The 26,070-nt window shown below is 46.4% G+C and overlaps 1 long non-coding RNA gene across 2 annotated transcripts; it reads left to right on the top strand.

Moving 5' to 3' along the window:
• Positions 1 to 4,007: 4,007 nt before the first annotated feature.
• On the top strand, positions 4,008 to 26,070 carry LOC139321191 (uncharacterized). Of its 2 annotated transcripts, none has more exons than XR_011600759.1 (3): positions 4,008 to 4,168; positions 22,065 to 22,119; positions 25,562 to 26,070. It is a non-coding gene; the product is annotated as an uncharacterized lncRNA (long non-coding RNA). The 2 variants fall into 2 exon arrangements; XR_011600758.1 differs by lacking the exon at positions 4,008 to 4,168 and adding an exon at positions 15,798 to 15,914.

Below are 26,070 nucleotides of genomic sequence, written 5' to 3' on the forward strand. Positions count from 1 at the left end.
GTTGAATTATGCTTTCTGAAAACGAGAACTTCAGCCAGAAGATGACGAATGTGATTTCGACGAAACGTCGCTACTACCCTTTTAAGGATATGTTTACAATTACACGGGAAGAAACCCGAGATATTAAGTGTACACACCGGTTCTTTGCCCAGTTGCTGGGTGGGTGTGGCCATGGTGGGCGTGGCCTACTCAGCCTCCTGCACCATGCCCGGGGGTGGGGGGTGCGTTTTTGCTCTCCCCAGGCTCCGGAGGCTTTCCTTGAGCCTCCGGGAGGGCGAAAACGGACTGCCTCAGGCTCTGGAGGCCCTCCGGAGGCCAGAAACAGGGCCGTTGCAGAAGTTCCAGAACTTCCAGGAGGCCTGTTTTTCGTCATCCCAGAGCCTCCGTGTGGGTCCTGCACTTACCTGGCATCCAAAATGGGCCGCGTGGAGACTCCTGGGAGGGGCGGGATGGGGTGGGCGGGGCCAGCCAGTCCTTGCAACTACTGGTTCGGCAAACCAGATGTAAAATTAGCATCTGGTTCGCCCGAACTGATCTGAACCAGCTGAATCCCACCCTTGATCATTCCCAAATTATATAATGAGAGATGGCACATGGATTTGCCATTCTGATAATTTGAGTGTGTATCTGTGTGTGTGTGTGTGAGTGTGAATATATAAACGACAGGTAGTCCTCAACGTACGACCACAATTGAGCCCGACATTTCTGTTGTTAAGTGAGACATTTGTTAAGTGGGCATTGCCCCATTTTCTTCCCTCAGTTGTTAAGTGAATCACAGCAGTTGATAGCAGTAATGGTGGTTGTTAAGTGAATTTTTGCTTCCCCCATTGATTTTGCTTGTCAGAAGGTCGCAAAAAAGGGATCACATGACCCCGGGATACTGCAACCGTCATAAAGATGAGTCAGTTGCCCAGCATCTGGATGTTGACCACATGTCCATGGGGCAGGGGTGAAATCCAGCAGGTTCTGACAAGTTCTGGAGAACCGGTAGCGGAAATTTTGAGCAGTTCGGATAACTGGCAAATACCACCTCTGGCTGGCCCCAAAATGGGGTGGGAATGGAGATTTTGCAATATCCTTCCTCCAGGAGTAGGGTGGAAATGGAGATTTTGCAATATCCTTCTTTCAGGAGTGGGGAGGGAATGCAGATTTTACAGTCTCCTTCCCTTGGCGTGCCCACCAAGCCACGCCCACCAAGCCAAACCACGCCCACCAAGCCACGCCTACAGATCCGGTAGTAAAAAAATTTGGATTTCACCACTGCCATGGGGATACCGCAACAGTTGTTAGTGTGAAAAACGGACATAAGTCAGATTTTTCAGTGCCGTTGTAACTTCGAATGGGTCACTGAATGGACTGTTGTAAATTAAAAGGAAGGGGGGGAAAAAAAGAGAAGAGCTCAAAAAGAGGAGAAAAGCTTAAAACAGCAGGGAACAATTGGAACGAAAATAAAACTAGCGTGAACCAGCGATGGTGCAGCTGGTTGCCATATTATTCTTGTTCATCCTTTTTCCTACTAATGCTTGATGTCAAATTTAATTGATGAATTAATGATGGGGGTGGGGGGTGGGGTGTTCTTTGGTTTTTATAAAAAATTTTTTTAAAAATGCCCTTGAAAATGCAACTGAATAGAAACTTCATGGTGGGCTCAAATAGGAGAAAGCACAGCCAGGGCATAAAACTGGTCACAAGCCACACAAGTGGAATTAAGAACAGCTTCCTCTTACCCAAAATGCTGGAATCCCACAGCAAGTGATTTCTATGGGCTGGTAGCATCCGTGGACGCCTTCAACTAACAAAATAAGAGTTTTATAAGGGAAAGGGAAAGGTTTCCCTCGCAAATATGTGCTAGTCGTTCCCGACTCTAGGGGGCGATGCTCATCTCCGTTTCAAAGCCAAAGAGCCAGCGCTGTCTGAAGACATCTCTCCGTGGTCATGTGGCCGACATGACTAAATGCAAAAGGTGCACGGAATGCTGTTCCCTTCCTACCAAAGGTGGTCCCTATTTTTCTACTTGCATTTTTTACCTGCTTTCGAACCGCTAGGTTGGCAGAAGCTGGGACAAGGAATGGGAGCTCACCCCATTACGCGGCACTAGGGATTCAAGCCGCTGAACTGCTGACCTTTCGATCGACAAGCTCAGCGTCTTAGCCACTGAGCCACCACGTCCCCTCAACAGTTCAGTTAGAGCAGAGTTTCCCAATCTCGGCAACTTTAAAATGTGTGGACTTCAACTCTCAGAATTCCCCAAACTGGCTGCGGGAATTCTGGGAGTTGAAGTCCACGTGTCTTAAAATTGCCAAGGTTGAGAAACCTTGAGTTAGAAGGAGTTTATTGAAGCAGAATCTCTTTGGGTGATTTGAAATGGTTCTCCCCGGATTTTCTTGCTAAATTGTCATTTATGAAATAATCTGCCCTTACTTGTTTTCTATCTCTTGAGCATTTAGGTCGTGTCCTTCCTCCACTTGCCCCACAATCTCTCCCACCAGTGAAACTGCTTAAAGAAACTTGATTTTTTGTCTGAACGGGATTTCTCAATATCAGTTGAGATATATCCAATTTATGGTCAATGCGTTGAATTGGTAGGACTACCAGCAAACTAAGGTTCTTTTGAAAATAATAATAATAATAATAATAATAAATTCCTTTTTGGCAAAGCCGGTGACTTTCTTTATCTAATTCTCCTCCTAATGGTGGGAAAGGAAGGGAAGGGGAGAGGGGGAGGGGAGGGGAGGAAAGGGATGTGAAGGGAAGGGAAGGGGAGGGAAGGAAGGAAAGGAAAGGAAGGGGAGGGGGTGGGGAGGGGAGGGGAGCGGAAGGAAGGGAAGAGGGAAGGGGAGGAAAGGGAAGGGATGTGAAGGGAAGAGAAGGGGAGGGGAAGGGAAGGAAGGAAAGGTCTCACTAGGTGGCTCAGCTAAGATACCAAGCTTGTCGATCAGAAAAGTCAGCAGTTCGGCAGTTCAAATCTCTAGTAGAGGTCTCCTGCGTGAGCAGGGGGTTGGACTAAATGACCTCCAAAGTCCCTTCCAACTCTGTTACTGTTACTGAAAGGAAGGGAAGGGAAGAGGAAAGGGGAGGGGAGGGGAGAGAAGAAAGGAAAGGAAGGGAAGGGAAGAGGAAAGGGGAGGGAAGGGGAGAGAAGAAAGGAAAGGAAGGGAAGGGAAGAGAAGAGGGAAGGAGAGGGAAGTGGAAGGAGAAGGGCGAACCTTGAGGCTGGGCCACTTTTACCAAGGGATATTCTTCAAATCCACCTTTGATCTGAAGCGCGAGAGACACCATTTTAAAAATCCCAGACCCAATTGCCGCCTTTCCTTTGTTTTTGTAGTCTTCTGGACTTCTTGCTAAGCTAACATGCTGTTGTTTGCTCTGGTTTATTTATAGCCATCCAATTGGAAAGGACCCATGGAAAATAATGCTGAATAAAAGGGATTATTATCATTGGCTTGAAACGGGACGGGCGTAATTAACAGGGGACAGAAGTGGAAGAAACACCGCAAGGCAAACTCCGTCAAAGTAAGGCCAGTCTGAGATATTTTAAAACATTATTTATTTATTTGTTTGTTTGTTTATTTATTTATTATTATTTTTGCATTCTCTCCTGCTGGCCTCCAGGAGGCCCAATCACTTCCCCTGAGTACTGCTTGAACCTCTCAATCCCCCAACAGAGCCCCAGGTTCACTGTAGGGCAGATTACTCCCTGTGCTGATCAAGTTTAATGCCTTTACGGAGAGCAATTGGCTTCTCCAAGCAAGGTTTAATAGGGTTTATGGGGGCGGCAAAGACTTTTGATGTTTAAAGCGAGAGAAACAGCTCGGTAGCAGGCAGTGAAAGGCATGGGACCTCCTGTACCGAGCAGGAAATTTCAAATTTTGCAAACTCATTGAGAGGAAGCACAGCTGATCTATATACCCATGGATTTCCTAGAACGGCAAAGTTGTACGTACGTACGCCTAGGCTGCATTAACAGAGGGATAGAATCAAGATCACGTGAAGTGTTAATACCACTTTATAATGCCTTGGTAAGGCCTCACTTGGACTACTGCATCCAGTTTTGGTCGCCATGATGTAAAAAAAGATGTGGAGATTCTAGAAAGAGTGAAGAGAAGAGCAACAAAGACGATTAGGGGACTGGAGGCTAAAATACGTGAAGAACGGCTGCAGGAACTGGGTATGTCTAGTTTGATGAAGAGAATGACTAGGGGAGACATTATTATTATTATTATTATTATTATTATTATTATTATTATTATTATTATTATTATTATTATTTCAATTTATATACCGCCCTTCTCCTATTGGACTCAGGGCGGTGCACAGCCAAAGATAAAAAACATATCAATACAAAATTTAAAATCAATTAAAAGAATTATACAGCTTTGGCCCACAATTTAAAACAATCCAATTAAAACCCAATTTACACTTAAAAAGCTAAAAAGCCAAAAAGAGCTAAAAAAAAAAAGGGGAGGGGGTTTCCCTGATAGCAGGGTTCCAATATTTGAGAGGCTGCCCCAAAGCAGAGGGGGGTCTCCAAAGCACCAGAAGGCAGGACGAAAAGCAATGGATGGAAACTAATCAAGGAGAGAATCAATCAAGGAGAAATTTCCTGACAATTAGAACAATTTAAAGCGCTCCATGGCTTAGGACCCGGGGTACTTGCGGGACCGCCTACTACCACCAATAGCCTCCCACCGGCCGGTACGCTCTCATAGAGAGGGGCTCCTCCGGGTGCCGTCAGCCAAACAATGCCGACTGGCGGCCCCCAGGGGGAGAGCCTTCTCTGTGGGGGCACCTACTATCTGGAACGAGCTCCCCCCAGAGATACGGAGGATCCCGGATCTGCGCACCTTCCGCCGCGCCTTAAAGACCTTACTATTTCACCAGGCCGGCCTGGCCTAATTTTTCCCCTCTTTTATAAAAGATTTTTAAAATTTTAAATATCTTTTAGTATTTATATATTCAATTTTAAATTGGTTTTAAAAGTTTGGGGTTTTAAATTTGTCGGGGCCAAAATTATTTAATTTGATTTTATTCTATTTTTTTAAATTTTGTATTGTATGTGTTTTTATTGTTTGGCTGTGCACCGCCCTGAGTCCTTCGGGAGTAGGGCGGTATAGAAATCTAATAAATAAATAAATTAATTAATTAATTAATCAGTGGTTTCTCCCTCCAGAATCAACCCTCCAGAAGCTGTGGGTTCTCTAGCACTGGAGGTTTTCAAGAAGAGATCGGACAGCAAATTGTCTGAAATGGTATAGGGCAGAGGTCTTCAAACTTGGCAGCTTTAAGACTTGTAGACTTCAACTCCCAGAAGCCTAGCTGGCTGGAGAATTCTGGGAGTTGAAGTCCACAAGTCTTAAAGCTGCCAAGTTTGGGGACCCCCTGGTATAGGGTTTCCTGCTTGAGTAAGGGGTCGGACTAGAAGACCTCCAAGGTCCCTTCCAACTGGGTTATTCTGTAAGTATACGGGGGTGGGGGTAGGTGGGAATAGCTTGTTCCTAATAAGCTTGCTTGCTTTGGATGGATAGATTGTGATTTTGCTCTGCCTACCCCTCAACCTACCGTTAGGAAGAATACCAACTTCCTTGCTGGGCAGAAAGAAAACAAACCCAGCCAGCAACAAAAGAAAGTTTTCCTGCTCAATTGCTGCACATTAGGCGGCTGTTAAAGCCAGACAAACAGAGACTGTAAAAAGAGAGAGAGAGAGAGAGAGAGAGAGAGGGAGCGAGAGAGAGAGAGAGAAGGAAGGAGGGGAAGCGAAGTGTAATTTTGACCAAGTTCTTATTCTGCAGCGTAGCAAGCTCTGCCTTGGGCAGCTTGCAAGACAAAGGCCCTTTTTGTGACCTCCCCAAGTTCACGCTATGAGATTTGGCAGTGGTGCAACTTCCCACTGATTTTGGACAGCAAACAAAAGGAAATAGGTGGCTAAGCTTTTGATAGGTTCAGCGCACCTAGAAACGTTAACCCCTGCCTGCCATGCCCTCCAAAGCAAGGCAGAACTGGGGGCAGAATGGATAAGAATCGTGCTCCAGCGTTCTCTCTCTCTCTCTCATTATCAGAGATAACTATTTTATCTCTGATCCTGTGATAAGACCTTTTTTTTTTTTTTAATTTGATTTATATGCCGCCCTTCTCCGGAGACTCAGGGCGGCTTACAATGCGTTAAGCAATAGCCTTCATCCTTTTGTATATTTATACAAAGTCAGCTTATTGCCCCCACAAACTGGGTCCTCATTTAACCTACCTTAGAAAGGATGGAAGGCTGAGTCAACCTTGAGCCTGGTAAGATTCGAACCTGCAGAAATTGCAGGCAGCTGTGTTAATAACAGGGTGCATTAAACCACTGTACTACCAAGGCTCTTTCTTTTCTTTCTTTTACGTTGGTAATGCTTTTCCCAATGTGGAGAATTGATATGAAAAACCAATGGAGCACCCAATGCTAATATCAAAACTAAAGAAGAGGCAGCTGTGACTTCACATTGGTGGGAACAGATAATTACAGGCAGTGATGGGATTCATCCGGTTCGGATCAGTTCAGCTGAACCAGTTGTTAAATTGCTGGCTGGCCCTTCCCCTCCTCTCCCCGCCCCTTCCAGGAGTCCCCACATGCCCCATTTTGGCTCCCAGTGGGGTGCAGGAGGCCGAGTGCTGCCTGTCACACACCCCTGGCCACGCCCACCATGGCCACCCCCACCCAGCCAGTCATTAGGGCACAGGACTGTTTGTTAAATTATTTGAATCCCACCACGGATTACAGGTAATATCGTCGGCTTGCAAGAGTTGTGTGTCGAAGGCTACCCCGGATTGACCCTTTTCAAGGAATGTGTCTTCCACTTCTGGATGAAACGCAACCACAACACAAAACGTACAATAATGGGGTTGAAGGGACCTCGGAGGTCTTCTAGTCCAACCCCCTGCTTAGGCAGGAAACCCTACACCATTTCAGACAAATGGTTATCCAACATCTTCTTAAAAACCACCAGACCCTATACGAGTGAGGGCTAACCTTTTTGCCATTGCGTGCCAAAAGCAGGGGGGAGTGCAGGGAGGGTTGTATGCGGACGTGCCCACAGCCATAATTCAATGACCCCCTGTGCCCCGCCCCCCGCGCATGCACGTGTGAGACCCTCCCCCGCCGTGCTCCCCTCATTTTTGGCACTCAATGGCAAAAAGGTTACCGGTGGGTGCGGTAGGCCTGTTTTTCGCCCTCCCCAGGCTCCAGAGGCTTTCTTGGAGCCTGGGGAGGGGGAAAACGGCCTCCTCCACCCCCCCCCAGAGGCCCTCTGGAGGCTGAAACTGCCCTCTCAGAGCCTCCACACAAGCCCTCTACGTACCTGGCATCCAGAACGGGCCACATGGAGACTCCTGGGAGAGGAGGGGTGGTGTGGGCAGGGCCATCTGAAAATCAGCTGGCCGGCCCACACATGCACGCTGGAGCTGAGCTAGAGCAATGACTCATGTGCCCACAGATTTATTTATTTATTTTTATTTTATTTTGAATTTGTATACCGCCCTTCTCCCTGAGGACTCAGGGCGGTGAACAGCCAAGTAAAAACATCAAGTACAAATATTAAAATACAGTTAAAATATACATATATAAATTTGGCCCCATTAATTAAAAACAATAAACAAAACACTTAAAAACACTTAAAAAATTAGGCCAGCCCGGCTTGCTGGAAAAGGAAGGTTTTAAGGGCACGGCGGAAGGCACCGAGGTCTTGGATTCTCCTTATCTCTGGAGGCAATTGATTCCAGAGGGTAGGTGCCCCCACAGAGAAGGCCCTCCCCCTGGGGGTCACCAGCCTGCACTGTTTGGCTGATGGCACCCCGAGGAGGCCCTCTCTGTGGGAGCGCACAGGTCGATGGGAGATCGTCGGTGGCAGCAGGCGGTCTGGAAGATATGACTCCGTGTGCCAACTGTGGCACACGTGCCATAGGTTCACCATCACAGCCTACAAATTGCTGTCTCCAATGATGGAGCAGCCGCCCAGCAGCTGGAACAGCTGTCTTATAACTTTATTTCCAGAAAGCTACAATTCCTAGGCAGCTTTCCATACGCAAGTCCCATGGTCCACTACCTGCAAAGCCACCTTTAAGACCATCGGCCTCCTGCCAGACTGAAAAGCCGTTTCTGTTCCTCCGGGGCAGGGGGGGGGGGTGTCGGGCTGAAAACCGCCGCTGAAAGCTTTTACAACTGACTGTATTCTGCAAGTCTGTTTGTAATAAAACTCAGAAGCAGCCGAGCTGCAGAAACGTCAGCGCATACGACCTGAAGACCATCTTGGGATTTCAGAGGGAGGTCTCAGCGCAATTACGTTCCTCTTTGCTTTCCGACAGGAGCAGCCAGACCAAAGGATGGGCTTGGGGGCCAACCCAGAGAAGCAGCGAAGAAAGAGATGGAGAAGCCAGCAAGTCTACTGATAGTTGTTTTGGTCTGGAGAAGAATAAAGGGTGGTGGTGGGGGGGGAAGAATCCAGTTTACTAGAGAAGAAGAAAACAACAACTCGCTACCCTTGCTGGACATCCTGACCATCAGAGGCCACAATGGCAAACTAGAAAGAGCTTTGGTGGCGCAGCAGACTAAAGTGCTGTTAAAGTAACACCAGTTGCCTGCAATTACTGCAAGTTCAAATCTCACCAGGCTCAAGGTTGACTCAGCCTTCCATCCTTCCGAGGTAGGTAAAATGAGGACCCGGATTGTGGGGGCAATAAGCTGACTTTGTATAAAAAAGAGCACCGCTTAGGGGGGCCCCCCGAAAGCCCTACTAAGCAGGTATATACAAAAGTATGAAGGCTATTGTTTAACGCATTGTAAGCCGCCCCGAGTCTCCGGAGAAGGGCGGCATATAAATCGAACCAATAAATAAATAAATAAAGGCACATCTACAGGAAAACAAAAAACCATCCATACTAACCAGGTGCTCTACTACCAAAGCGACAGCCCAACTTCCAACAAGAGAAGCTGTGTAAGGCAGGGGTGGGCAACTGTGGCCCTTTTACAACCTGTGGACTTCAACATCCAGAATTCCTAAGACTTCAGGAATTCTGGGAGTTGAAGTCCACAGGTTGTAAAAGGGCCACAGTTGCCCACCCATGGTGTAAGGACTTTATTTAAATGAGCCCAAACACACCTGCAGCTACAGAGAACGGCAGACCAGTGTTGAAATCCAATTTTTTTTTACTACCGGTTTTGTGTGCGTGGCTTGGTGGGCGTGGCTTGGTGGGCGTGGCAGGGGAAGGATACTGCAAAATCTCCATTCTCACCCTACTCCTGGAAGGAAGGATATTGCAAAATCCCCATTCCCACCAGGGGTAGGTTCTACTTACTTTTACTACTGATTTGCAGTGGGGCCACGTGCGTGCGCTCTGCGCATATGCAGAAATGTTTCGATGACGTCGGGGTCGGTGGGCGGAGCCTCCCACCAGTTTTACTACCGGTTCTATAGAACCGGTGAGAACCGGGAGCAACCCACCACTGATTCCCACCCCACTCCTGGGGGAGGAAGGATACTGCAGAATCTCCACTCCTTCCCCACTTTGGGGCCAGCCAGAGGTGGTATTTGCCGGTTCTCCGAACTGCTCAAAATTTCTGTTACCGGTTCTCCAGAACCTGTCAGAGCCTGCTGGATTTCACTCCTGCGGCAGACCCAAAGGTGCTTTTCCAAGAGGCAACTGGACTTTCTTTCACCAGAAAGTCCGGTTGCCTCTTGGAAAAAGCACTTTTGGGACAACCATGACCTGGATGACTGAGGATGTCCATGGACATCCAGAACAGCAGAAGAAGGAAACGAAGCTTCTATGCAACACATTCCAACAAAAAGGGACATCCATGCAACTTTTATCACTCAACTCAATCAGTGACCGCTCAATCCAATACAGCACAAGCCCTAAAAAGAATTACACTGCCATACATCAAGAACAGTGGTGCAATTCAGCTGGTTCTATCCGGATCGGGCGAACCGGGAGGCTCCACCCACCTGCCCTGACGTCATTTTTTTACTCTCTGGGCATGCACGAAACACTCTGCGCGCGCTCACATTTGCGAACCAGTAGCGAAGGTTAAGTGAATACCAACCCAGATCAAGAATATTTCAGAAACCACAAATAGATGACTGCAACCACATGGGATCAGTGTAGCACACAAGCCAACTAAAACCCTCCAAAACATCTTAAGCAAACCAAAAGACCCAGTAATCCCAGAGGAAAAAAACAAGAGTCATCTACAACATACAGTGTTCAGGACTGCAACAACCACGATGTAGGACAAACAGGCAGGAGACCGGCAGAACGCATCCACAAGCACCAATTGGCAGTCAGAAGACACGATGAAAATTCTTTAATTTCACAAAATATTAGACAGATTTAACCCTCGTTTCAATTGGGGGAAAATGAGACAATCCTAAACCAAGTCCAAAAAACGGCAGGGGATTTCTAGAAGTGTGGCACTCTTTTTTTTTTTCCAAAAGATTTTTTATTTTTTTAAAAAATAAAACACATCTTTTTAGAGCAAGGGTTTGGTCCGGCATAAAATGAGTACAATTATTCACATTCCCTCAATCAATTTTGTTCCAAATTTTATCCATTTACATCTTAAAGAAAAAAGAAAAAAAAATCTTATTCTAAACATTTATCATTCTACTATTACACCCAAAATTCTAAACAATAAACACTGTTCTAAATCTTTATCATTTTAACAATCAATGTTTCATATATATTCCTCAATCCTAAAACCCATTACCTCAAATCTATATTTTACTTCTCTTAAATGACATCTAATATCCATAATCTTGACAAAAAGTATTTTCCTCCTCTCTTAAAGTCGTTTCCTAAACAATCAATGTTTCCTTCTATAGTTTGTTACTATAGAAGTGTGGCACTCTTGACAAATCAGCCATCAACAGACACAGAGACATAAACAACATCTACAGACTATGCAAAAGAGACCAGCACCTCTCCACCAGCAATCAGCACTCAGATCAGCATAGATTAACTCCAAGGTTAACTTCAGACGGACAATCAAGTAAATAATACCCCAATTAAGAAACTGCTAACAAGCCAACAATGAACAGCCCCATCAAAGAACATCTAAAACCAACCCAACCCACACCGACAGGAAAAGACACTAGAATATAAACTAACAGTAAACCCCACTTCTTTACAAGCCCTGATGATGTTGCCATTTGGAGGTGCGTGCGTGGCCCCCCATTTGGAGGTGTGTGTGGGGGGGTGCTCCACCCCTTTGGTATTTCTACACCGGCATCATCTCTTCGGCAAGGATGCATATATGCCCTTTTGCTTCACTCATCTACCATTGGTGGGTGAATAACCTTGATGCGTCAAACCCTGCTTGGAGATTTCATTTCAAAAAAAAAAAAAAATCAGGAAGGCCGAAGAGGTTGCCTAAAGAAGGCCACAACCTTGAGAGCTAGATTGCAAGCCTGCCTCGCTGCCTACACACATACACGCACACACACACACACACACACACACACACACAGAGAGAGAGAGAGAGAGAGAGAGAGAGAGAGAGAGAGAGAGAGAGAGAGAGAAGTAGCTTGCCAAAGGTGACAGAATTCAGTGCTCTGCTCTTCCTTTAGGATACTGTGCTACCCTAAAGGGTAATCTTGCTTGGCCATGTTTGTGATTGAGGGAGGGTCCCATCTCCCCTTTTGCCTTGTCTGTGGCTGTAGTGTGCTCTCTCTCTCCCCCCTTCTCCCCTCTCTCTTCTCTTTCTCTCCCTCTTCCTTTCTCTGTTCTCTCTCTCCTCTCTCCCTCTCTTTCTCTCTTTCCCCCTCTTTCTCTCTCCTTCTCCCTCTCCCTCTTTCTCTCTCTCCCTCTCCTTCTTCTCAGTTTCTCTCTTTCTCTTTCCCTCTCTCTTTCTCTCTCTCCCTCTCTCTTTCTCTCTCTCTCCCCCTCTTTCTCTCTCCCTCTCCCTCTCCTCTTCCTCTCTCCCTCTCCCTCTACTCTCTCTCTCCCTCTCCCCCTCTTTCTCTCTCCCTCTCCTCTCTTTCTCTCTCTCTCTCCTCTCTCTCCTCTTTCTCTCTCCTCTCTCCCTTTCTCTCTCTCCCCCTCTCACTTTCTCTCTCTCCCTCTCTCTCTTTCTCTCTCTCTCTCTTTCTCCCTCCCTCTCCCTCTCCCTCTACTCTTTCTCTCTCCCTCTACTCTTTCCCTCTCCCTCTCTTTCCCTCTCCCTCTCTTTCTCTCTCCCTCTCTTCTTTCTCTCTCCCTCTCTTTCTCTCTCTCTCCTCTCTCCCCCCCTCTCTCTTTCTCTCTCCTTCTCCCTCTCGCTCTCTCTCCCCTCCCTCTCTCTCTCTGTATGTGTGTGTGCATCAGAGGGAGAGAGAAAGAGACACCCAGGAAGAGGGACTGCATGGTGTTAATGCTCCTGGCTGCACAGAGAGAAAGGCAAGTCGCCTTCCATAACTGCACTCTCTCTCTCTCTCTCTCTCTCTCTCTCTCTCTCTCTCTCTCTCTCTCTCTCTCTCTCTCTCTCTCTCTCTCTCTCTCTCTCTCCTTCCCAGGCTTGCACACTGTGGCTGGGCTCAAGTTTTGGCTGGCAGCCAGGGGAAAAAATTCCATCTTCTCCTCCCCGGCCCCACCATCGCCACCCGCCTTGGCTTGGCTGCTGCAGCTGGAAGCAACAGCAAAGGAGGGGAGGAGCTTGGATGGCCAAGTGCAGAGAGGTGGAAAGCGAGATATATTCTCCCTCCCTCCCTCCCTCCCTCTCCAGCATCTGGAGCAGAAGGCAGCCCTTCTCCCCTCTAGAAGGTGCTGGATTAAATGCGGCCTGAGCCGCTTATTTTATTCCTGGGGAAGCCAGCTAGATCTCAACTGCAGTCAATATATATATATATTGCACCAGTCACAGAAGTGCCCTTCAGCTCCCTTCGGACTATAGCTGGGCGGATGCAAAATGCAAATGCTTAGCAATGGTTTACAGGTAGCCCTTGACTTACGACAGCTCACTTAATGACCAAAGTTACAATGGCACTGAAAAAAAGTGACTTGGGATCATTTTTCACAGTTACAACCTTTTTTGCAGCTTCCCCAGGATCGTGCGATCAAAATGGCTACTGGTTCATAACTTTGACCGTTGCGGCAGCTCCGGGGTCGTGTGATCTTCTCTTGCGACCTTCTGACAAGCACAGTCAATGGGGAAGCCAGCTTCACTTAACAACCACGATATTAACTTAACAACGGCAGTGATTCATTTAGCAACCGTGGCAAGAAAGGTCGTAAAATTGGGTTAAAATTCACTTCACGACTGTCTCGTTTAACAATAGCAATAGCACTTAGACTTATATACCGCTTCACAGTGCTTTTACAGCCCTCTCTAAGCTGTTTACAGAGTCAGCCTATGGCCCCCAACAATCTGGGTCCTCATTTTACTGACTTTGGAAGGATGGAAGGCTGAGTCAACGTTGAGCCGGTCAGGATTGAACTGCTGGCAGTCGTCAGTCAGCAGAATTAGTCTGCAGTACTGCATTCTAACCATTTTGCCACCATAGAAATAGGAATAGAATAGAATAGAATAGAATAGAATAGAATAGAATAGAATAGAATAGAATAGAATAGAATAGAATAACAGAGTTGGAAGGGACCATGGAGGTCTTCTAGTCCAACCCCCTGCCCAGGCAGGAAACCCTACACCCTATAAATATTGGGCTCATTTGTGGTTGTAAGTGGAGGACTACCCGTACATAGATAGATGAGAGAGAGGGGGGGGAGGGAGAGGGAGGGAGGGATGGACGGATGGATGGATGAATTTATGGATAGATAGATAAGATAGGATAAGATAGGATAGGATAGAACAAGATGATGATAGATAGATAGATAGATAGATAGATAGATAGATAGATAGATAGATAGATAGACAGACAGACAGACAGACAGACAGACAGACAGACAGACAGACAGACAGAAAGGCAGACAGACAGATACATAGATACATACTATAGATAGATAGATCAATAGATATGGACGGATGGATGGATTGATTTATGGGATAGAATAGGATAGGATAGGATAGGATAGGATAGGATAGGATAGGATAGAACAAGATGATAGCTAGATAGCTAGATAGACAGAAAGACAGACAGACAGACAGATACATACTGTAGATAGATAGATAGATCAATAGATATGGACGGATGGATGGATGGATTTATGGGATAGGATAGGATAGGATAGGATAGAATAGAATAGAATAGAATAGAATAGAATAGAATAGAATAGAATAGAATAGAATAGGATGATAGCTAGCTAGCTAGTTAGCTAGCTAGACAGACAGACAGACAGACAGACAGACAGACAGACAGACAGACATCAATAGATATGGATGGATGGATGGGTGGATTTATGGATAGATAGATACTGTAAATAAGATAGGATAGGATAGGATAGGATAGGATAGGATAGGATAGGATAGGATAGGATAGGATAGGATAGGATAGGATAGAACAAGATGATAGCTAGATAGCTAGGAGGGAGGGAGAGAGAGAGAGAGAGAGAGAGAGAGAGAGAGAGAGAGAGAGAGAGAGAGAGAGAGATACAACACTTAGTGATAGCCGTAGGATACAAAATGTGCAATCAACCTAAATCAATACTAGGATACCAAACAAAACAATTAATATAATAAACCATAAGATACAAGCGACCAAAGTTAGAGTCACAAGAAGATGAGATAAACAGGCAATAGGAAAGATGAGAATGATGATAATAATACAAGCCTAACTAGGTAGCTTGACAGTGTGGTGGGAATTAGGTGTTTAGCAGGGCAAAACAGCTCTCCGGGTGAGCCTTGCCCCTGTTTTGTGGGCCGCCGGAGTGACAAGCCGGTTTGCGCAAAGGTGGCTCTCGCGTCTGGAGCAATGATTAATGCAACGGAAGCGTCTGCAGGAGGCCCTAGCGAAGGTGAACGATGCTTCTTTCTCGCTGCTCCGTGTAACCAATCTTTTCCCCACCCCTCCTCCCTTAAACCCGGATTGTTTGCAGCGGTTCCCAAAGCTGAGGATAACTGTGAGCATCACCCCACTGGGTGATTTAATGTTTTAATTATTCCAAGCTGCCCGAAGCAGGTTTTTTTCCTCCCCCCACCCCTTTTCTTCTTTTTCTTCTCCCTTCTGCTGAGAAACCGACGATCAATTGCCTCGAAGTAAGACATACGAGGTTGAACTTTACTCTTCTTCCCCGGCGCGGCGGGTTAAAAGGTGGGACCGCAAGTCAACATATAACCCACAATTCCCGGGATGGGAATTTCCACTGTTAAACAAGGGGTTTTGTGAAGGAAACTACTACCTGGAATGAGCTCCCCCCCCCAGAGATAACGGAGGATCCCAGACCTGCGCACCTTCCGCCGCGCTCTTAAGACCTTTTTATTCCACCAGGTGGGCCTGGCCTAATCTTTTCCCTTTTTCTTTTTTAATATGAAAATTTTAATCTGTTTTTTAAATGATTGGGGTGTTTTAAATCCGTCTGGGCCAAATTGTTTAATTCGGTTTTATGCTGTTTTTTTAAATTTTGTATTTATGTATTTTATCGTTTGGCTGTTCACTGCCCTGAGTCCTTCGGGAGTAAGGTGGTATATAAATCAAATAAAGATAAAGATAAAGATAAAGATAAAGATAAAGATAAAGATAAAGATAAAGATAAAGATAAAGATAAAGATAAAGATAAAGATAAAGATAAAGATAAAGATGATAAAGATAAAGATAAAGATAAAGATAAAGAAGTGAGCCGCACCTGATTTCTCTCTTTGTCATGGTTGTTAAGCGAATCGCGGCAGCTGCTAAGTGAATCACATGGTTGTTAAGCGAATCCGGCTCCCCCCACCTCCCCATGGACTTTGCTTGCAAGAAGCCGGCTGGGAAGGTCGCAAATGGCCATCACGTGACCCCGGGATGCTGCCTGCAATCATTGTAAATACATGCCGTTTAGAAGAACAAATCAACAGAAATCGGAAGGGACCTGGTAGGTCATCTAGTCCAACCCCACCTTGCCCAAGCAGGAAAAAGGAATAGAATAGAATAAGCTGGAAGGGACCTTGGAGGTCTTCTAGTCCAGCTCCCTGCTCATGCAGGAGAACCTATACCAGTGTTGGCTAACCTTTTTGCCATCGCGTGCCAAAAGTGGGGGGAGTGGGGGGGGTCACGCACGTGCGTGCCCATCCCCATAATTCAATGTGCCCTGCTCTCCCGCGCATGCGTGTGCAACCCCCCTGCACTCCCTCCGCTTTTGACACACGATGGCCCGGTGGGCCTGTTTTTTTTTTGCCTCTCCAGGCTCCAGAGCCTTTCTAGGAGCCTGGGGAGGGCAAAAACAGCCTTCCCCACCCCCCAGAGACCCTCTGGAGGCCGGAAATAGCCTGTTTCCCAACTTCCGGTAGGCCCAGAAGGCCCAAAAATCAGCTGGCTGGCACGCCGGAGGTGAGCTAGGGCCGTGATGGCGAACCTATGGCATGCGTGCCACAGGTGGCACGTGGAGCCATATTGGTGGGCACACGAGCTCAGCTCCATTTTCGGGCCTTCTGGGCCCACCAACCCAACAGGCTGTTTCCAGCCTCCAGAGGGCCTCGGGGGGTGGGGAAGGCCGTTTTCGCCCACCCCAGGCTCCTAGAAAGGCTCTGGAGCCTGGGGAGAGCAAAAAGCAGGCCTTCCGGTCCCACCAGAAGTCAGCAAATGGGGCGTTTCCAGCCTCCGGAGGGCCTCCGAGGGGTGGGGAAGGCCATTTTCACCCTCCACAGGCTCCTAGAAAGGCTCTGGAGCCTGGGGAGGGCAAAAAAAACGGGCCCATTGTGCCATCGCATGCCAAAAGCGGGAAGAGCCGGGGGGATGTTGTGCACGCATGCACGGGAGGGTGGGGCACATAGAATTATGGGTGTGGGCACGCGCGCGCGACCCCCCCTACATTCCCCCTGCTTTTGGCACGCGACGGCAAAAAGGTTAGCCATCGCTGAGCTAGTGCAACACTCACGTGCTCACTGATATGGCTCCGTGTGCCACCTGTGGCACGCATGCCATAGGTTTGCCATCACGGACCTATACCATTTTAGATAAGTGTCTGTCTACTCTAGACTCTTCTTTCGCCAAGTGAATTTTGATCGTGTGACCAGGGAGCTGCTGTAACCGTTAGAAATTTAATTTCATTTAATTAGAAATGAAAGGACCGATTGCTGTTGTAACCTTGAACGGTCGAGAAAGGAATGCTGGTTAAATCGAGAACCATCTGCATGGAATACAGGTGGTCCTTGACTTACAACAGTTCATTTAGTGACCGAAGTTAACAACGGCACTGGAAAAAAAAAAGACTTCTGACCGTTTTTCACACTTACGACCTTCGCAGCATCACGTGATCAAAATTCAGAAGCTTGGCAACTGACTCATGGTTATGACGGTTGAAATCCCAGGACCTCAAACCACGTAATCCTGTCTACCATTAAAAACCATGCTTCCAATCATCCGCCATGTTTCCAGTGTCTTTCTTCCCGCTTGGAACTGAACCCAGATGGACGTTTCTTCCAACACTAGCCAGAAAGCTAAAAGAGAAGTCTTCAAGGGCCTGCGTTTTTATATGCCATCCCCTCAGCCACACACACACACACACAAAATAGATATGTTAATCACACCTTGCATGTGTGAATAAGACAGCGTGATGAAAAGAAAGGAAGTTGCCACCTGTTATGTTTCTGATGTTCAGACTCTGGAAAGAGTGCAGAGAAGAGCATCAAAGACGATGAGAGGACTGGAGGCTAAAACATAAGAAGAACGGTTGCAGGAATGGGGGATGTCTAGTCTAGAGAAAAGAAGGACTAGGGGTGATATGACAGCTGTTTCTCAATATTTGAGGGGCTGCCCCAAAGAAGAAATAAAATTATTAAAAAAAAAAGAGAGGGTCCACCTATTCTCCAAAACACCCAAAGGCAGGACAAGAAGCAATGGGTGGGAACTAATCAAGGAGAGAAGCAACTTAGAACTAAGGAGAAATTTTCTGACAGTTAGAACAATTCACCAGTGGAACAACCTGCCTCTAGAGGTTGTTAATTCTCCAACACTGGAAGTTTTTAAGAAGATGTTGGATAGCCATTTGTCTGAAGTGGTGTAGGGTTTCCTGCCTAAGCAGGGGGCTGGACTAGAAGACCTCCAAGGTCCCTTCCAACTCTGTTTTTCTATTCTACTCTCCAAAATACCAGCGGGCAGAACAAGAAGCAATGGGTGGAAACTAATCAAGGAGAGAAGCAACTTAGAACTAAGGAGGAATTTCCTAATGGTGAGAGCAATCAACCCATGGAAAAGCTTGCCTTCAGAAGTTGTGGGTGCTCCTTCACTGGAGGCTTTCAAAAACAGAGAGACTGGACAACCATTTTTCTGAAATGGCATAGGGTCGCCTGCTCGAGCAGCGGGGTCAGACTACAGGGCCTTCAAAGTCCCTTCCAATTCTATGTTCTTGAATATGTTCTCCCTGGACCAATCCGAGATGCACAGATGCACGCTTGCCTTCAGAAGTTGTGGGTGCTTCAAACACTGAAGGTTTTTAAAGAAGGGATTGGTCAACCATTTGTCTGAATGCTCACGTTTTCCTGCCTGAGCAGGGGGTTGGACTAGAAGACCTCCAAGATCCCAAGAGCCTCGGTGGCGCAGCAGACTAAAGTGCTATTAAGTAGCAGCAGCTGCCTGCAGTTACTGCAAGTTCAAATCTCACCAGGCTCAAGGTTGACTCAGCCTTCCATCCTTCCGAGGTAGGTAAAATGAGGACCCGGATTGTGGGGGCAATAAGCTGACTTTGTATAAAATAGAACACTGCTTGGGGGGGGGGGGCGAAAGCCCTACTAAGCAGGTATATACAAAAGTATGAAGGCTATTGCTTAAAAGCATTGTAAGCCGCCCTGAGTCTCCGGAGAAAGGGCGGCATATAAATCGAACCAATAAATAAATAAATAAATAAATAAATAAATAAATAAATAAATAAATAAATAAATAAATAAATAAATAAATAAATAAATAAATAAATAAATAAATAAATCCCGTCCAACTCTGTTATTCCGTTATTAGGCCAAGGGAAAAAAAAAATCAAAAGCTCCACACACTTATTTATTGTCTTGCATCAGAGGGAACCCACAACTGCAGACTTCCCTATTTCTGTTGCAACGGTGTGGCTGCCTATACCAGTGGTGGGTTCCTCCCGGTTTGGTCCGGTTCGGCTGAGCCGGTAGCGGTGACGATATGACGTCACCGAACCGGTTCTCCCCCCCCACCCACACACATTATTCTTACCTTTTATTTGGCCCCACCCCCAATCTATTGCTGCGTCCTGAGTCCCAGCTGATGACTAGAGGGAAAAAAAACTGTTTAAACTCTTGCCGCGGGGATTCAAAGGCTGATCAGTGTTAAAAGCAAACAAATGAGTCGGGTCGTAAGTGCGAGGACTGGTCGTAAGCGCGAGGACCTTCCAGAAATGACTCTGACCAGCTAGCCGCGCCCACCTAGTCACATGACCTCCAAGCCACACCCACAAAATAAGCCACGCCCACAGAACCGGTAGTAAAAAAAATTAGAACCCACCCTTAGCCTATACACAACAAAATACCCCTTGAAGACTCAAGGGGCGGTATAGAAATCTAATAAAATAAATAAAATAAAATAAATAAATAAATCAGCAGTCTGCACGCAACCTGAGGACGGTTCGTCTGTTTTAAGCAGCCGATGACTGAGCAAGCTCAGCCAGCCAGCCACATCCACCCTTTGCAGTGATGTGCACAGACTGAAGAGCCCGACAAGCGTTGCGATCCGTTCCCAAACAAGGATAATCCATCCCATCAAGCTGACCTGGCCAGGCTCAAAATAATGAGGCTCTCCCCATGCCTGATATCATCTTAAGACCACCCCCACCCCAGCCAGCTTCCTCTGCTCTGGAAAGCAAAATAAAAAATAAAAAATAAAATAAAAATCCCTTTTGCAATTTGCAAGGGAAGAGAACGTCCCTAGAAACACTAAAGGATGCAATTGATTTTCTGAAAACAGGGACAACCCCCACCCCCCATTTCTTAAGTTAAAGGTGTGCTGGAGGGAGGAAGGATGAATAGATTTTTCCGGGCATCCCTATATTGCCAGAACAACCTCCCAGCCATCACCACCTCCTCCTCCTCCTCCTCCTCCTCCTCCTCCTCCTCCTCCTCCCTCTGCATTTCTGCCTAGTTGCATCTGGAAGCTTCTCGGGAATTTCTGGGCCCTGAGAGCCTCCCCCTGCTACTGCTCAGCCTAGCTCAAGGGAGGGGTGAGCCAAGGACACCGAACCAGACAGCCTGGGTCCTGCCCACATTTGAAAAAAACACCGAGCCGATTGGTCGGTTTGGGTCTTCAAAGAACTGGCCAAGAATGCAAATATCCTTGATCGCTGGGGTTGGGGGTTGGGGGGGGGCGGGAATCACCAGTTATCTCTTTAACAGTGAAGATATTGGGACTCAGTAACAGTAACCGAGTTGGAAAGGACCTTGGAGGTCATCTAGTCCAGCGGTCACCAACTGGTGGTCCGTGGACCACTGGTGGTCCGTGAGAAAATTTTGGTGGTCCGCAGAAAAATTATTTGCATTTTTTTTATTGCACTAAATCAGGGGGTCCTCAAACTACGGCCCCTGGGCCGGATACGTGCAATGAACATTTGTGTTGCTGCAGAGAGTCTCCCCCTTCGGGGTCTTTTTGTGCGGGTCGGAGGGGGGCAGAAATTCTGACTTGGGGTCTGTTTCAGCCTCCTGGTGTGGGACTTTGGGCGAAGGCTGGAGGGAAGCGCCACTGGTGGCGAAGAGCCAGAGGGCCTCGTTCCAGTGGGACTGCATCATGGCCTGGAACTGGCTGACCATCTCGGCCTGCTGAGCCTCCAGGCGCCGGTACCTGGTCTTCCCTCTGCTTGGAAAGCCTATGCTCCTAGTCCTCAGTGAGGTGCTTCTGCTGAGCCTCCTTCTTGGTCAGATTCAATTTGAACTGAGCCAGCTGTTTTGCCAACTCTTTCTCATGGTGGCTGCTTAGCTCCAACAAGAGAGCCTTGGTAGTACAGTGGTCTAAGGCACCCTGTTATTAAGCTGGTTATTAAGACCAGCTGCCTGCAATTACTGCAGGGTTCGAATCTCACCAGGCTCAAGGTTGACTCAGCCTTCCATCCTTTCTAAGGTAGGTAAATTGAGGACCCAGTTGTGGGGGCAATAAGCTGACTTTGTATAAATATACAAAAGAATGAAGGCTATTGCTGAGCACATTGTAAGCCGCCCTGAGTCTCCAGAGAAGGGCGGCATATAAATCAAATTAAAAAAAAAAAAGAAGAGATTCTGAGCAGAGTACAGAACCCTGAGTTGTTTTCATGATAAGAAGTGTAAATGTTTGAGTTTAATTTCAACATCTCCACAATATTATTTATCAAGGTTGGAGCCTGGATAGCTCTGCAGACAAGGCACTGCAATTTAACACCAGCTGTCTGCAATTAAAGTAAGATCGAATCTCGCCAGGCTCAAGGTTGACTCAGCCTTCCATCCTTTCTAAGGTAGGTAAATTGAGGACCCAGTTGTGGGGGCAATAAGCTGACTTTGTATAAATATACAAAAGAATGAAGGCTATTGCTTAGCGCATTGTAAGCCGCCCTGAGTCTCCGGAGAAGGGCGGCATATAAATCAAATTAAAAAAAAAAAAATTGCTTCCTGTTGGGGCTCTAAGCAGCCTAGCGGTGGTGGGTTTAAAATTTTTTTACTACTGGTTCTGTGGGTATGGCTTGGTGGGCGTGGCAGGGGAAGGATACTGTAAAATCCCCATTCCCTACTCACTCCAGAGGGAAGGATATTTCAAAATCTCCATTCCCACCCCACTCCAGGGGAAGGATACTGTAAAATCTCCATTCCCACCCCACTCTTATATTAATTTATAGTCTACCATTATTCAATGGTTCCACATTTTCTCCTGTTATTACTTTCATTTTATGATGTAAAAAGTATACACGAAAATTCCCCCTTTTCTTGTTTCTATCACTTATTCTAGCTTTTGATCATATCACCCTTTATTAAGAAACTTTTCCTTTTTTTCTTGTCTAAGTTCTAGTCATGTCACCTACTTAAAAAAAAAAGAAGAAAGGAAGAAAGAAAAAAAGGTGGGTATGTTGTTGGTTGACTATCTTGGCTTAATCAGGGCTTCTTCCAAAGTTTGTGAGCATATATGATAATAGTAAAGGTAAAGATTCCCCTCGCACACCTGTGCTAGCTGTTCCTGACTCTAGGGGGCGGTGCTCATCTCCGTTTCAAAGCCAAAGAGCCAGCGCTGTCCGAAGACGTCTCCGTGGTCATGTGGCCGGCATGAGTCAACACCAAAGGCGCACAGAACGCTGTTACCTTCCCACCAAAGGTGGTCCCTATTTCTCTACTTGAATTTTTTACGTGCTTTCGAACTGCTAGGTTGGCAGAAGCTGGGACAAGGAACGGGAGCTCACCCCATTACGCGGCACTAGGGATTTGAACCGCTGAACTGCCGACCTTTCGATCGACAAGCTCAGCATCTTAGCCACTGAGCCACCTATATGATAATAGTAGACAAGTTAAATGCAAGCGGTCTTTGATTTACAGCTATGCGAGCCCACAATTTCAGATGTGACGGTGGGCCACCGCATGACTTTGCCACTTTTATTGTGGCAGTCGTTAAGTAAACCCTGTGGTCATTAAACGAACCCAGCAAACACGTCATCAATTGTCACACGTTCATGGGACGTGGCAAATGGCCATAAGTGGCCGTTTTGAGCACCCAAAATGCATTCGCATGACCATGGAAGGAGCGGGTGGACATCATCCGACCCTCAAATCTTGGTTGTGAAGGAGCTTCTTGGGAGTCCGTCTCGTAACTTCAAACAGCTGTTAAGCAACCAGTTGTATGTGGATTCCCCGTACTATTTTTTGAAATACTACAGGGCCCTGCAAGGAAGCTACTCGAAGGGCTTACGGAGGAAAATTTGAATGGTGGTCTCTTAAGGTTTGAGAGGTGGGAAGGGGTCAGATTGTAAACCCTGGAGGTGCCATAGGAAGATAGATGAGCTATAAACAGGGACAGGAGCTGAATTGAGCTATCCTGTGGATATTATGAGATTTTCTTCATCTCTGAAAGTGTTCAAGGAGAGGCTGGTCGGACCCCTCTTGGGGATGGTTTAATTAGTTTTCCTCAGAGGATTGGACTAGTCCATGGATCTCCAAACTCGGCAACTTTAAGACTTGTGGACTTCAACTCCCAGAATTCCCCTGCTGACCAAGCATGAGGAAACCAGTGATCATCTAGTCCAGGTCTCACCAAACTTGGTAACTTTTAAGACTTGTGGACTTCAACTCCCAGGATGCTTGTTGGAGGAATTCTGGGAGTTGGAAGTCCACAAGTCTTAAAAGTTGCCAAGTTTTTTGTATACCCCCTAGATTAAGTCACCGGTTTCTCAAGCTTGGCTGGCAGGGGAATTCTGGGAATTGAAGTCCAACCATCTGAAAAGGGGCCAAATTTGAGAAACACTGGACTAGGTCAGGGAGGGTCTCCAACCTTGGCAACTTTAAGCCTGGTGGACTTCAGCTCCAGCTGGCTGGGGAATTCTGGGAGTTGAAGTCCGCCAGGCTTAAAGTTGCCAAGATTGGAGACCCCTGGACTAGAAAACCCTGTGTGTGTGCCTGTCTGTCTGTCTGTCTGCCTGCCTGTCTGTCTGTCCTAACTCCACCGTTCTGTGTTTCTTGAGATACTTTGCACCAAAATCCTGCTTTGGAAAAGTCATTTCCTGAAGCATCGTATTTCCCCCTCCCCTCTCCCCTAAGTAAAGTAGCAATGCTTCATTTCCACTCCCCTATCTCCCTGCGCAAAGCAGGCCCGGAGGGAGGGGGGAGAGGCGGTAGTGGGGGAGCAGTCAGGAATAAATGAGCACATCTTTCTTTCAAGTGGAGGAGAAAAAGCTGTCGATTTCTCCCTGCAAGGGAGCCGGTTACTGACGGGTGTTAAAAATGATTCCAAGGTGGCATATCGGAGAAGAAGAACCGGGAGATATTGTTATCTCTTCCCCAGGGACGGAGAAGTGTTAGGGGAGAAAGAGGGGGGAGGGCTCGGGTGGGAAAGATTAGGCGATGACTTCCTCACACTCTGCAATTGGATGCGGCTTGCTTCATCTTTTATATATATTTTTTGTGCTTTTATTTCTTTATTTTTGAAAAACCTTTATTAACACTTAAAATCCAAAAATACAAGTTAACATACCTCTATAACAAAAATACATCCGTAATAATGATGCAATTCAACTTCTTTCTGACAGTACTTAATTCTTAACTTTCTTCATCTATTCCCACATATTCCTACTTAATCGACCTATTTAATCACATTTTATATCTTATTTTGTTCTATACATTCCTTATTTTTAATTTCTATCCATTGATACCAATTATCCCAAGTTAAGTAATATTCCGAGGCTTCCCTTATATAGGCAGCTTCTCACCAAGCTTCTTAAAGTGGCAATAACCCTGCTGCCTCATTCCCATTGCATCAGCTTTCAGTTGCTTCCGCTTACAACCTTCCATCAGTTTACAGTTGTTAAATCTACATACCCTGACAATTTATGATAGTCACAGCAGCCGAAGGCCATGCCATCCCCATTTGCAGCCTTCCGACAAGCGAAATCAATGGGGGGAAGGGGAGGAGCCAGATTCACTTAATGACTACACAATTCACAGAACTGCAGTGATTCGCTTAACAACCGTGGCAAGAAACGGGGCACAACTCAATCAGCAATGGAAATTCTGGTCCCAATTATAGTCGTGCTGAGGACTTCCTGTAGGACGGGAAGACGGGGAGACTTAACAAAGAAAGATGCCCTGCAATTGGAGGTTATATTTCAAAGAGATCTCCCAAGCTTCCTTCCCTTGCCTCAGTTTACCAAATGTGATCTCAGTTTATGCAAAAAAAAAAAAAAAAAAAAGGGCAGAGAACATCTCCTTTCTCCTTGTCTTCTAACCCGGAACAGAAATTGCTGATGTATAGTAGGTCAACCAAGGACACTCATGCTGCCGTTTGCAGCTGACACTTCTGCACAAAATTGACATTGGCTTCTTCTAAGTGGGGGGGGGAAATGAAGTTAAATCTAGGAGAATTATCCTACAAATCCCCAGAGCAAACCATGCTCTTCTTCTAGCCATGGAAGACAGAATCCAGAAGTCCACATTTGAGGCTGCCTATCTTTGTACTTTCAAGAGCACCTTAATCTGAATTAGCGATGGGTTTCTTCTGCACAGAGTATCTGTGTGATCCAGAGGTTTTAATTACTACAAATGCATGTGGGTGCAAAGACAGAGTATGTGGTGGTGGTGCAGGATGAGAGAGCAATGAGCTTCCTAGGAGCATTTCCTAGACCCGAGAAAACTGGATTAGGCAAATCAGAGAGCATGTTGGGAATTAGGCTGTGATTAGGCTTAGGTATGTGTTTGTGATGAATTTGCAAGGAGATTATATAACCTTGTGATTGCTCAGATGAGGAGAGTTTTCTTCTTTTTTGAGATTTTCGATCTCACCAGAGTCATATAATTTACCAGGTCCGGGTGGGAATTAGCTCGTGTTACATCCGCCGTCGCAAAGTTGTGGTTCTTGAAAATCAGAGTGAAAAATCAGCTATATCTGCGTGCAAGTTTACAGATCGTGAATGCTGGCATGGATGTAAGACAAAAATCATCTCGTCGCACGTGTAAAAATATAGAACTTGACATCCGGATTCAGAGGTGGGTTTCAGCAGGTTCTGACCAGTTCTAGAGAACCAGTAGCGGAAACTTTGAGTAGTTCGGAGAACCGGTAGTAAAAATTCTGACTGGCCCCACCCGCATCTATTCTCTGCCTCCCAAGTCTCAGCTGATCGGGAGGAAATGGGGATTTTGCAGTAATCTTCCCCTGGAGTGGGGTGGGAATGGAGATTTTACAGTATCCTTCCCCTGCCATGCTACGCCCACCAAGCCACACCAGAGAAACGGTAGTAAAAAATTTTGAAACCTACCACTTCATTATGATCCATAAACATATTCCTCAACCTGTGCAAGATTTAAGAGGGATG

This window comes from Pituophis catenifer, unplaced genomic scaffold, assembly GCF_029215685.1.
Source record: "Pituophis catenifer annectens isolate HBS135680 unplaced genomic scaffold, rPitCat1.0.hap2 SCAF_9, whole genome shotgun sequence".
NCBI classification, from domain to species: Eukaryota; Metazoa; Chordata; class Lepidosauria; order Squamata; family Colubridae; genus Pituophis; species Pituophis catenifer.